This window comes from Macaca nemestrina, chromosome 7 (assembly GCF_043159975.1).
Source record: "Macaca nemestrina isolate mMacNem1 chromosome 7, mMacNem.hap1, whole genome shotgun sequence".
Classification (NCBI taxonomy): Eukaryota; Metazoa; Chordata; class Mammalia; order Primates; family Cercopithecidae; genus Macaca; species Macaca nemestrina.
The window spans coordinates 149,457,243-149,470,446 of NC_092131.1; the positions used below are offsets into that span (position 1 = coordinate 149,457,243).

Below are 13,204 nucleotides of genomic sequence, written 5' to 3' on the forward strand. Positions count from 1 at the left end.
TGACCTCATTCTATGCCAATCAATGGTCACTTCTGTGTCTTCATCCTCCTTGACCTCTGCTGAATCTGTGCCTGGTCCTTACTCATTGTACTTTTCATAGAAGGCTGTATTGTCTCCATGGTACTGGGAACGATTCTATCTATCTCTGATTCCCAGACAAATAGCTTCAGAATTCTGCCTGAAATTTAAACCAATGAGGTATTTATTCCTGTAGACTTAGTGTTCTTTTAAAATACAAATGCATTTGGCCAGGCGCAGTGGCTCACGCCTGTAATCCCAGCACTTTGGGAGGCCGAGGCCGGTGGATCACGAGGTCAGGAGGTGGAGACCATCCTGTCTAACACAGTGAAACCACGCCTCTACTAAAAATACAAAAAATTAGCCAGGTGTGGCGGCGGGCGCCTGTAGTCCCAGCTACTCGGGAGGCTGAGGCAGGAGAATGGCGTGAACCGAGAGGTGGAGATTGCAGTGAGCTGAGATCGTGCCTCTGCACTTCAGCCTGGGCAAGAGAGCAAGACTCCGTCTCAAAAAAAAAAAAATACAAATGCATCTGAGGTAGCTAGAGATCTAAGACTCACAATTCATTGTTAATTATTTTAATTAATTTATTTTTCTTCTACCATCTACCTATGAGCCACACTTGAAGGAATGAAGGAATGCCTGTTTTGGCAAGTTTAGGTGGAAGCAAAGGTCATCTTGAAGATAAGGGAGGGTTTTACTTAAATGAAGAGCAGAAGGAGGACATTATTAAAACTCAACCTTGCCCTCAAACACATAGCCACATACGCCCACTCCTCACCAAGGCTTTTCTCCTCCTGACTGACAGCCTCAGGGAGGAGACACCTTTTATTCTTAAGGACAGTTTCAAATAAAAATAAATATAAATTACTTTCCTTTCTCCAGGGAATCCCTGGCTCCTTTCCGGGACTGATCTCAAGAGTTTCAGTGGCAAGTGCTCAAACCACAAATTACATCTGCCTCCCCCAGCTCATCCACCGGTGAGTGGCAGGGAGTGGATATTAGCCAGAGCTACCCTGATTACAACTTGAGCTCATTTCGAAATCTAACTTCCGGAACCCACCTATTCTGGAATGTTCTGAGAGGATAACACTGAGCCACATGACAGCCGAGGGAACACTTCTCCCTTTCTTCTTGTGTTACATCATCGGGCCCTAAAATAGTGCCTTTTGTCACACTTTGTCCTCTCAGAGAAGCAAGAAAACTGCTTCCAGCTCTGCCCTGTGGGGAGGAGTGGTGATACAGTCAGGCAGATGGGAGCAAAGGTCAAGCTGCCTGCTCTCTCTCCCTAGTTGAGACCTGCCCGCATGCAGTTCTCTCTAATTTTGTTCCCTTGCATCCAGCAGAGCAGGATGAGGGCTCAGGGCCTACCTTCTGGAGGCTGATGTCCCACGGCTCACTTCTCTGTGTTTAACAGGGAATGAGAGTAGAGACTCCCTTTCCAGCATAGGCAGGTCAAGTGTGCTCTGAAGAAAACTCTCTCTATGCATAGGTAGAAATGATGGACCAAACTCGGTTGGTAGTAGCCCTATCCAGGCCACAGTGCAGGCTGTGTTCTCTGGTCCAGCTTTACCGTGAGTAAGCATGCATTTTGATTTCCATTACACTTGTGTGCCTATTTTTCAACTGATTGAGAACCAGAAAAAAGGAAGCATGTGATTGCCTGGTGTTCCTAAGATGTCAACAAAGACTGAGGGGAATGACTTAGCAAGGAATTCTACTCCCTTGCTTCTCCATGTCCTCTGAAGAAAGAGTGAGAATTTACTTTGATACATTTTCTTTTTTTTTTTTTTTTGAGACCGAGTCTCACTACATGCCCGGGCTGGAGTGCAGTGGCACGATCCCAGCTCACTGCAACCTCCGCCTTCTGCCTCAGCCTCCCAGCTACCTGGGATTATAGGCACCCGCCACCACGCCCATCTAAGTTTTGTATTTTAGTAGAGATGGGGTTTCACCATGTTGGCCAGGCTGGTCTTGAACTCCTGATCTCTAGAGATCCACCCCTCTTGGCCTCCCAAAGTGCTGGAATTACAGGCGTGAGCCACCGTGCCCGGCCATACATTTTCTTAGTAGCCATATTGCCCCCACCTCTACCCCTAGCTTTTACCACCCCTATTTGAGACCTTGGGTTTACCAAATGCATTCTGTGAACTGCAAAGCACATAAAGTTGGCGATGAAGATCTTGTCACCCATGGTTATATCCTGCTCCAGTCCCTTTCAGTGTCTCTTGAACTCTGATTTGGAGTACACTGTGGATACCTGGGGCATCTGGAATGCTCTAAGGGCCTTTAACCTAAGATGCACTTAATTCTATGTGGTTTACCTGGCATAGTTATCAATATTATGAGAAAGAGTGAAACAGTTTAAAGATCTCTACTACGGAAAAAACCATCTTGGGAATTCTACGATTTATTATTTATTAATGGAAACTTTCATAAGACTAAATAAACATTTTTATCTTTCAAGTAAGCATTTAATGGATTACTTTCAAAGAAAGACATGTTTTTATTTCTCATATTATAAGTGAGTTTAGAACAATAACTCTAGATTTCAATTACATTCTCAGAGTTATCTGGCACAAACTGATGTCTCACAAAAGCAATGAAACAAACAAAAAAAAACATGCCTTTTCTGACTGGATTGTTGGCTATCTATCATGGCTATGTTCCAACCACAATAATTATAGTCCATCTACATATTTCTTTCCTATGATCCAGTTGGATTAACCTGTAATAGAAAAAGTCATATTTTATACTTTTGAGGGCTCAGGCTTAGTCAAATCTCACCCTATTACACTCTAGAAGTGGACTGTAAAAACTAGTGACAGACCATGCACAGTGGCTCACGCCTATAATCCCAGCACTTTGGTAGGCTGAGGCAGGCGGATCACTTGGGGTCAGGAGTTTGAGACAGCCTGGCCAACGTGGCAAAACCCTGTCTCTACTAAAAATACAAAAGTTAGCTGGACGTGGTGGTGTGCCCCTGTAATCCCAGCAGCTCAGGAGGCTGAGGCATGAGAATCGCTTGAACCCAGGAGGTGGAGTTTGCAGTCAGCTGAGATCATGCCACTGCACTCCAGCCTGGGTGACAGAGTGAGACTCTGTTTCAAAAAATAATATAAAATGAAAAATAAAAATTAGTGATGAAGCAGTTTCAATAGCCCTATTTTGCAGCTGATTGAATTCTTAGCCATAAAGTTTACAGAATCAAGTTCATTCGTATGACTTAAGGTGACAAAATATTTAAATAGAAATCACACACTTTCCTAAAGTATGTTGCTCTATGATATTGCTGTAAATGAACATTTCCTTCTTTTTTATTTTTATTTATTTATTTTAGAAATGGAGTCTCATTATGTTGCTCAGGCTGGTCTCAAACTCCTGGCCCCAAGATATCCTCTGATCTCAGCCTCCTAAAAAGCTGGGATTACAGGTGTGAGCCATTACACCTGGCCTGAATAAGCATTTCTAAGCAAAAATGTACTTACATTTCATGCATGAAGAAAATGCTTAAAAATATGCACTATTGTGAAAATACATGAATGGGTAACAATTCTGTTTAAAACTATTCGGAAAAGAGTGTTGCTCAGCCAGGAAAAATATTGTAATGCTAACACAAACCTTAAAAGATTTTCCTGTTAGAGGATTTTCCCCAGCCCCGCCGACAACCCAGGATTGAAAGTTTGGTATCTTCTGTTCCCTCCTTCCTTTTTTGTTCTCCCATGGCTTGTTAGTTTCTAAGTACCATGAAGTCCCTATGTGACCTTCCCGATCGCTGACCCCTTTTACTTCTTTGGTCACAGTCCTGTCACCATTGACTGGGACTTTTGCAAGAGGCTTCTAACTGCAGTCCCCTTCTTAGACCCAGGCAAAAGGAGCCCCTGTCCTGGCCATCGTCTGGCATTGCCTCTATTGGCAAAGCAAGGATACTGCAGAGATAAGGGACATGCCACTTCCAGTCTAAGCACCCATTTCTAGACCATGACTGGAACATCATTGTTTGGATTCTGAAATTCCTTGTCCAAACAGTCCTGAGCCTGCTTCCAGAGGCTATGCCGGCCTTTTCCTGGGGTCCAGCCTTCTGGCAATGAATGCTGCAAATCCTTAGGTCTAAAGGGTAGTCTGGGGTGGCTATTTGAAGGGGATGTGGTTATGCAGTTTGGATGTAGGAGTTCACCTCCCATATATGAGAGAGGCCTTCATGGTGCTACATGGTATCCAGCAAAAAGAAGGGAGTGGGCTATGGGCACAGCGCCAGGGTCTTGGAGCCAGGTTCAGCTCTCTCTATGATGCTACATTTTGTGTAGGATTCTAAGAATTTTTCATTCAAACACAGAAGCTGGGCTCCGCATGCACCTGTAGTCCCAGATAGTTGGCAACCACTCCCAATGTATGAAATATAAGAACACTTTTGCCTAGAAATGCTTATTCAGCCCAGGTGCGGTGGCTCACGCCTGTAATCCCAGTAATTTGGAAAGCCAAGGCAGGTGGATCACTTGAGGTCAGGAGTTCGAGACCAGCCTGGCCAAATAGTGAAACCTCATCTCTACCAAAAAAAAAAAAAAATAATTATATATATATATATATACACACACACATACAAAAATTAGCTAGGTGTGGTTGTGCACACCTGTAATCCCAGGTACTCAGGAGGCTGAGGCAGGAGAATCACTTTAACCTGGAAGGCCGAGGTTGCAGTGAGCAGAGATCACACCACTACACTCCAGCCTAGGCGACAGAGCAAGTCTCTATCAGACACACACAAAGAATAGAACATATATTTTTTTAACACTTGGTAAACCTTATTTACAACTTTTAAATATGTAGACATAGGGTGTGTGGGCCTCAGTATTCTTGCCCTGAGCCTTACAAATCATAGTGGTCAGCCTGCCTAACAGGTTTCCCAATACCCGGAATTTTTTGAGACAAACATTAGATTTTCCAACTCCTAAGTGCAATGAGAGGGCATCTGTCGTATGTTAGGTTTTGTTATGTTTTGAGATGGAGTCTCACTCTGTTGGCCAGGCTGGAGTGCAGTGGCGCCATCTCGGCTCACTGCAAGCTCCGCCTCCTGGTTCAGGCTATTCTCCTGCCTCACACTATTCTCCTGCCTCAGCCTCCCGAGTAGCTGGGACTACACGTGCCTGCCATCACGCCCAGCTAATTTTTTTTTTTTTTCCAGTAGAGACACGGTTTCACTGTGTTAGCCAGGATGGTCTCAATCTCCTGACCTCGTGATCCACCCACCTCGGCCTCCCAAAGTGCTGGGATTACAGGCGTGAGTGCGTGAGCCACCACGCCTGGCCATATCTTAGGTTTTATCTCTAAAAATCTTTGGAAATGTGCTTTGAGGTTTTGTCCTCAATGATTCATTTTGATAAAACAGGTGGGCTGGGTGCGGTGGCTCACGCCTGTAATCCCAGCACTTTGGGAGGCCGAGGCAGGCGGATCGCAAGGTCAGGAGTTCGAGACCAGCCTGGCCAATATGGTGAAACCCTGTCTCTACTAAAAATACAAAAATTAGCTGGGGGTGGTGGTGGACGCCTGTAGTCCCAGCTACTCAGGAGGCTGAGGCAGGAGAATCGCTTGAACCTGGGAGGCGGAGGTTGTAGTAAGCCGAGATCAGGCCACTGCACTCCAGCCTGGGAGACAGAGTGAGACTCCGTCTTGAAAAAAAAAAAAAACAGGTGAAAAGGAGAGGTAAAGAAAGACAGTGGCTGTGGCTGGTTTAAATGACTAATTACACTGGGGAGTCCATCAACATCTCAAGCCAATCAAATTACTAAGGAGCCCAGAGTCACGATTCTATGGGCTGAGAGGGCTGCATATTAGCAGAGAGCAATCAATTGCCTATGTTTGCATAATGCTCCACACAAAGTTCCTCCAAAGTGCTTTCAAAAACATTACCTCATTTGACCCTCACAACTATGCCATAAGGCAGCTAGGGTACAATATCATTCTCATTTTATATATGAGAAAACAGAGGCTTGGAGGAGGTGTGTGGGTTAGTAAGTTACCTAAAAATACACAGCTAATAAATGGAAAAGTGTCTCATAAGGCCTGATTCCAAATTCTTGTTTCTGAGGGACACAGGATCCAGACTTATTCTAAGACATACAAATGCGCTTTTTAATATTTGGAAAAGCTACCTTAGGAAAGTACATGTGGCTTCCAGTTCTGATTTGGCATTGACCAGTGTTTCTTGGGGAAGTCGTCCAACAGAGATTAAGCCTCAGTTTCCATCTTTAAGATAAAGGAGTTAAAGTAGATAATCTCTAAGGTTTCCTTCAACTCTCCGGTTCTTTTACAGTGTATACCCCAGATTGCTTTTCACATTTGTGAAAGCGGCCTTGAAACCCAGGCAATACAGTCGTGTTATATTAATGAGCTTTTATCAAATGGCCCCAGGTGTCCACCATCCCAAGTTAATCAGATTAACTGGCACCAGTTTAATCAGAAGCTAAAAATGAATGCTGGGGACAAAATGGCAAACCAATGGTATTTTGTTGTTGTTGTCATTGCTATTTCCAAATATGTTTTAAGGACAAGACCACAGGGCAGTATTTTCCACAGTATACTAGTTCCAAGAGATATTAATAGGATCTCCTTGTAAAAGGAGTTTTCTGTCACTAGGTTGACAATGTCAAACAAGTTTCTTTTGTGGAGATCCTTTAATACTCATATGAATTGATAATTATTAATTTCTGGGAGGAAAATGTCCCATCTCCAGGAACTAGTGCTTCTCAGAACACAGTTTTAGGAAACACCATTATAAAGCATTTTAGATCCACTGATTGTTGCTAGTATCTCAGAGTTTATCCCAAAAGAAAAGTGTAGCTTGTGAAGATGGCTGTGTGTACTAAACATGTCATAAGATGATAAGATACAAGTTAATCTGATTAACTTGGGATGGAGGACATCTGGGGCCATTTGATAAAAGCTCATTAATGTAACAGGACTGTGTTGCCTGGGTTTCAAGGCTGTTTCACAAATGTGAAAAGCAATCTGGGGTATAGACTGTAAAAGATATTTGTTCATCTTCAATAAAAATTCAAGAAGGTACCTGTCTACATGGCAATTCGTACTTCAAATACTTCAAATACTTCAAATACTTCCCTGGAAGATGATATACGTTATACATTGCCCAATCAAATCAACCATGGTGATTGGTAAAATGATGCAGGTTGTTTGAAAAGTTCTAAAAGTGCTCTTTCAAAAATACATTCTGGACTGAATGTGATCCACAGAAGAAAGTGTTCTTATTATTTAATGGCCATACTCCTCAATTTTTAATCGAAACAGCTTCACTCACGTTATTCATCAAGGCTTAACTCCTAATGACTTTTAGCTATTTTTGAAAGTCAAATCTATTACTCTGGCAAATTGTATTTTCCAAAAATGCATTAAATAATTCCATCCCACATTCTCTTCTTACCATGAGACCTTGAGCCAGATGGTAAAAATGCCATGCACCTCTGCCTTGCTGTCTTGAAATTCTCGTTCTTGGAACCCAGATGCCATGCTACAAGGAAGCCTAAACTAGCCTGTGCATCTCCCCCACTGAGACACCATGTGAAGGTGTGCCTAGCCAGTAGTCCACATAAATTACCAGACATCTGAGTGAGGATGTCTCCATCTGATTCTCACCTTCAGCCACTGAGTCACCCCTGCCTTCTTCCCAGTTGAGGACCCAGACGTCACAGTGCAGACTCAAGCTATACCCTCTCTACCCTATCAGAATTCCTAACCCACAGAACCTTTGAGCACAATAAAATGATTATTTTATGCCCGTAAGTTTTGGAGTGGTTTGTTAGGCAGCAACAATAACTAAACAACCAGCAAAGGGTAAAATTTGCCCTGTTGGTTGCAATGAGCTGAGATCGCACCACTGTACTCCAGCCTAGGTGACAGAGTGAGACCCTGTCTTAAAATAAATAAATGAATAAATTGCTCCTGTTGAGGAAATTCAGAAGAATGTTCCCCAAAAGTTTTATTTTACGAATCTTTAGGATTTGAGAGTTATAATACTAGAATCTTAGACCTCTGTGTATTAAAGTTTTCTGGGTTGGTACCCTAGTTACCAGCATTTTAATATCTGAATTTTTCCAGGAGATACAGGACCTGAATGATAATTTTTTTAGCAAAAAAATTTCCAGGTATTTCAGAATCCTAAAACTCTCAGGATGCCAAAAATAATGTCTAGAAGCAGGGCCCACAAAATCAAACACCTTCAGGGTCCAGGCAGGTAATAAAAAAGTCAAGTAGAGATTTGGGGTCCTGGAGGAAACAGGAGGATTCCAACGAGATTATTGAAGTGAATTCTCCCCGAGAGAAATGACCTGGTCTCAATCCTCCTCTGAAACATTAAAAGAAGCCCCATTGGCCTATTACATGCCTAGCCTCATGGCAGATCTCTTTTACAAGCTCCAAAAACACTGAGAGCCCTAGGACATCCCTAGAATTTGTATTCCTTGAACGTTGAAATGTCGATTCAAAGGTTATTCTCCAGTAAAACACACTAGGCCTCATAAATATGCTGGTGCTACAGGGCAGTCTTGATTACACTCCTCTGCAGAAAGTGAGTCTGAGCGCTACAAATGGGGACTTTGCTTCATGGGATCCCATCATGTTTACAGGAATAAAATCCCTTCATCAATTTATAAGCATGGCTTAGATTCCTAAGAATTCTAGGCTCTATGACTGGGTGCTCACCCCCTACTAGCACTTCTGGTATATGCATTCATTTCAATCTGTGAACAAACATGTGGTTTCTTCTTTGTTTATCTCTTTTAAAATATAATTTCTTTTTTTTTTTTTTTTTTGAGACGGAGTCTCGCTCTGCCGCCCAGGCTGGAGTGCAGTGGCCGGATCTCAGTTCACTGCAAGCTCCGCCTCCCAGGTCCACGCCATTCTCCTGCCTCAGCCTCCCTAGTAGCTGGGACTACAGGCACCCGCCACGTTGCCTGGCTAGTTTTTTTTTTTTTTTTTTTTGAGACAGAGTCTGGCTCTGCCGCCCAGGCTGGAGTGCAGTGGCCAGATCTCAGCTCACTGCAAGCTCCGCCCCCCGGGTTTACGCCATTCTCCTGCCTCAGCCTCCCGAGTAGCTAGGACTACAGGCGCCCGCCGCCTCGCCCGGCTAGTTTTTTGTATTTTTTAGTAGAGACGGGGTTTCACCGTGTTAGCCAGGATGGTCTTGATCTCCTGACCTCGTGATCCGCCCATCTCGGCCTCCCAAAGTGCTGGGATTACAGGCTTGAGCCACCGCGCCAGGCCTTAAAATATAATTTCAATTGACTATTAATGTAATGGTCCTCTTCCCTTTAGATGAGAAGCCTCCTTGAGGGAGCCCTTCACTGTCTTGTTGTGTCTCCAGTACTCAGTGCCTGGCACACACCAAGTATGCATTAACATTGAGTCAGTGAATGAATGGTGTCCATTCATTTAGTCACTACACACACAGTAAACACCTACTATGTTTCAGGTACTGATTCTAGAGGTGTGGATAATGTCATGAGCAATACAGAGCCAACTCGTGGCACTTACAATCTAGTGGGGAGAGGGTAATGGAGACCAAGTAAATAAAAACACTCAATGATTTCAGGTAGTGTTAACAGCTACGAAGAAAACAAAACTGTGTACTCTGATAGACAGGAGAGTCAGGGAAAACCTTAGAAAGACTGTAACCCTGTGAGCTGAATGAGAAGGAGCCAGATATTTAAGTAAAGAAGCAGGGAGGGAAGTGAGATGAATGTTCCAGTAGCAGAAATAGTCAGTGCAAAGGCCCTGAGGCAGATCTCATTTGGCTTATTTAAGCTGTATGACACATCAAGAAGACAGTGTGGCGGGAGCATAATGAAAGAGGGTCACATGGTAGTGGAGGAAGCTGACAGGTTGGCAGAGGCAGACTAGGGAGGGCCTTGTAGCCAGGAGAGAGACTGGATTCCAGGAGGTACGCAGCAGCAGACTGTAATAAGAGCCCAAGGAGCTGATAGGCCCCAGCCTATGTTTCAGGGACCTAAAATCACATAAATACACAAACAACAGGAACAGAAACTTGACTGCTTACAGCTGCCATCTTCCAGGTGCTAACTCACACCCATCCACCGGGCCTCGAAACTTTGGGACACCTGACCTTCCTCTGCCTTGCTTTGGGATCAGCTGCCAGCAATACAGCCCAGCAGGGACTGGTCAGCATAACACTTGCTCTAGACATTTGTGGTTCTGTGTTCTTGCAGGGCAGAGATCAACTCATCAACACAAATGTCATGGTATTAGGTTCAACATAATTATAACAATAAAAAAGCATCCTGAGAGGAATCAGGCTGCAGTATTGGGAACCAGACCTTAACAGTAAGCTGACTTTGAGTTAGCTAGGCTGCAACAGTCCAAGGCCCGCCTCCTTCAACAAGCCTGGCCTCCCTAATGGGCGAGTCTCTCTAATTAGCTTCCCTCAGGTCTCCTCCCTTCCCCCAGACTCCACCCTCTACCTTGCTCTATTTACAGAAGGCACAGCGAACAGTCTACTGCTGCTGCTGCTCCGCCTATAGACTTTCAGATCATCTCCCTCTTCTGTGTGAGGGAAAGCTCCTGGCTGGTGTGGACACAACCCAATAGGTATGTGTCTGGAGAAAGAGGGGAGTGGGAAGGGGTGATGGGAGTAAGGAGATAAGAGATAGGAAGTGGTGTGTGGTGAGGAGGGAGGAGGGCGAAGGGGCTAGCAAGTGGAGGGGGTGGGAGAGCGATCTGGAGTATTCAGGAGGCATGAAGTGGAAGCTGCGTGCAGTCTTGGGAACCTATGAGTGAAAGGGACTTGTATGCATTTTATGTTAAAAGGTCAGTGTGAAAAATACTCTGCACCTTGTAGTTTTTTTAACCAGTATTGTGGTCCTTTAAGAGAGATGGTAGAATTAGAGCTTTGGGGTAAAGTTCAGCAAATATGAGAAACATTTATGTAAACTTCTCATTCAGCAGTAACCACTCTACTACATTAAAGCCAATGATTTTGCAATGATAAGTGACAGCAAAAGCCAATGATTTTGCAATGATAGGCGACAGGCAGGTTAATAAATATTAGGAAACAGACTCTGGGCCAGTTTCCACGACAAATGTAAAACTTCAAAATGATCAGTCGTGGGTTTTGGGAGGTGAAAGGGAATGTAGATATCTTCTAATAAAGAGAGGGCAGAACTGACCCATTTGCCTGGATGTGCTTTGTTTGGTCTGCCTAGGTTCACCTTTCTTTTGTCTTTTCTTTCTTTTTCTTTTTTTTTTTTAACATGAAGACTTGCAGACAGGGAGTACTTTCCATGGGTCCAGTCCTTACCACCCCTTCATCATTATTCACCTCCACATCAGCCAGCTTCTCTAAATTGTGTTACCTGATTAGGCTCTGGAGGCATTTGGGTTTGTGATCACTGGTTAAGTCAGAAACTTCATCCTACCAGCGAGGAAGAGAGATGATTCCCACAGTGTGCTAGTAAAGCAACTAGCAATAAACCTTATTCTACCACAGAGGAAGGGAGGTAGCCTCCACGATATGTTAGTAAAACAATTAGCTATCTGTAAACAACTGGATAATATTGTGAGTGACTTAAGCGTTTTGGTGAGAGCCTCTGAGGAGAATTTGTTTTTGACCAACTGAAACAGAAAAAAAGTACCCAATTTTAAAGGGATGCTGGGTTACTTCTTTCCCAATGTGGTTTAGCAGAAACTGTTTCTTCAGTCCCAACAATTTTGCAAGGTAGATTTTTACAAATGCAGCTATTCTCACTTAACAGGTTGAAAAACAAGGCAATAGAGAGTGCCTTAATTCAGTAATCATACCTTGATTCAAAAACCACCCCCCAAACCTTGACCTCCGTTATAAAGTCAATCTGATAAGCAAACACATCTTCATAAATCACACAAGTAGGAGAGTTTGTGTCCTACAGTTTAATAACGATGATCCCATCAAGCATTTAGGTGCCTTAGAAATCCTAGAGTTGGGAGTGGGAATCCAGAAGCAGCCTTGACACTGGGGCTAGATCCAAAAGTGCTTTTGGAACCTGAAGGAAAGTCCCTCTCCTCTTCTCCCGCCATTTTCTGCTGTGAGAGAGGAGGGTAGGGTCGTGCGGATGAGAGAGGAAGGAGGCTCTGAAAGGACTAAGCTGTCTGGTTGTGGAACCCGTCTCCCAAGATGCTGAAAGTGTGGTTGACCCCAGCCTTGCCCAACCTCCTTCCCTTCATTTTGTTCATTTTTCATTTTGTCCTATTTACTACAGTTCTAATTTAATATTCAGTGCAGTTTTCCCCGGGTAACTTCACTCTCCTTTCCTGAAGTCCCGGAAAACCATCCCCAAGCCTCCTGAGGTTTCAGCCCCTGGTAATAAGGTTTCTATGACAAGAATGGTGTGGATTTGAGACTGGGATTTTCCTGGCTATCCAAAGCAAAACGGCATTCAGGGGCTCACATAGGAAAGGCAAGTGAATTTAACAATACCATTTTGTATCTTTGAGTATTTCTCATTCTCACAAACATACTTTTATTAAACTTTGGCTTTAACGTACTCTCTCCCTCTCTCTTCCTCCTTCTTTCTCCTTTTCCATGATTTTACTCTTTTTCTGAATTACTCAAGAGTATGTGAAATATCATGTTCCTTCAGTGTAAATTTTCTAAGACCGAGGATATTCTTTCATGTAACCACAAAATAGTAAATTTCAGAAATTTAATATTGATCTATTATTTTTATCTAACCTACAGTCTATATTTCAATTTCACTTGTCCGAACAGTAATACTTTTCTCCCACCAACATAGGATTAAATCATGGCTCTTTCACTTCCTTTAATCTGGAGTAATTCCTCAGCCTGTCTTTGTCTTTTATGACAATGACATTTTTGAAGAATGTAGGCCGATCGTTTTATGTTCTTGACGGGTTTATCTGGTATGCATCCCTAGTTGTATTTTTTCATAGGCGATTTTGTTCCCTTCTCAGGATATCATTTCTGGAGACATGATATCTGCCTCTATTGAGTGGTGTTAATTTTAATTACCTAGTTGCTGCCTATTTTTTCCACTGTATATTTACTACTTGTTCCTTTGCAATCAGTAAACAATTTGTGGAAAGACAATGAGACCATGTAAATACCCTGCTCCACATCAAACATTTGCCCCTAGATTTAGCATCCATTCTTGGTTCAAACCAATGT

At 43.3% G+C, this 13,204-nt stretch overlaps 1 protein-coding gene across 2 annotated transcripts in view; it reads left to right on the forward strand.

The window, feature by feature from the left end:
• Positions 1-10,539: 10,539 nt before the first annotated feature.
• ATOSA (atos homolog A) overlaps positions 10,540-13,204 on the forward strand; it is a 133,965-nt gene continuing 131,300 nt past the window's right edge. For both annotated transcript variants that reach the window (XM_071066828.1, XM_011755422.3), the window contains exon 1: positions 10,540-10,632. The gene's annotated coding sequence lies outside the window, so the exon portion shown is untranslated. The remainder of the gene's footprint in view (positions 10,633-13,204) is intronic.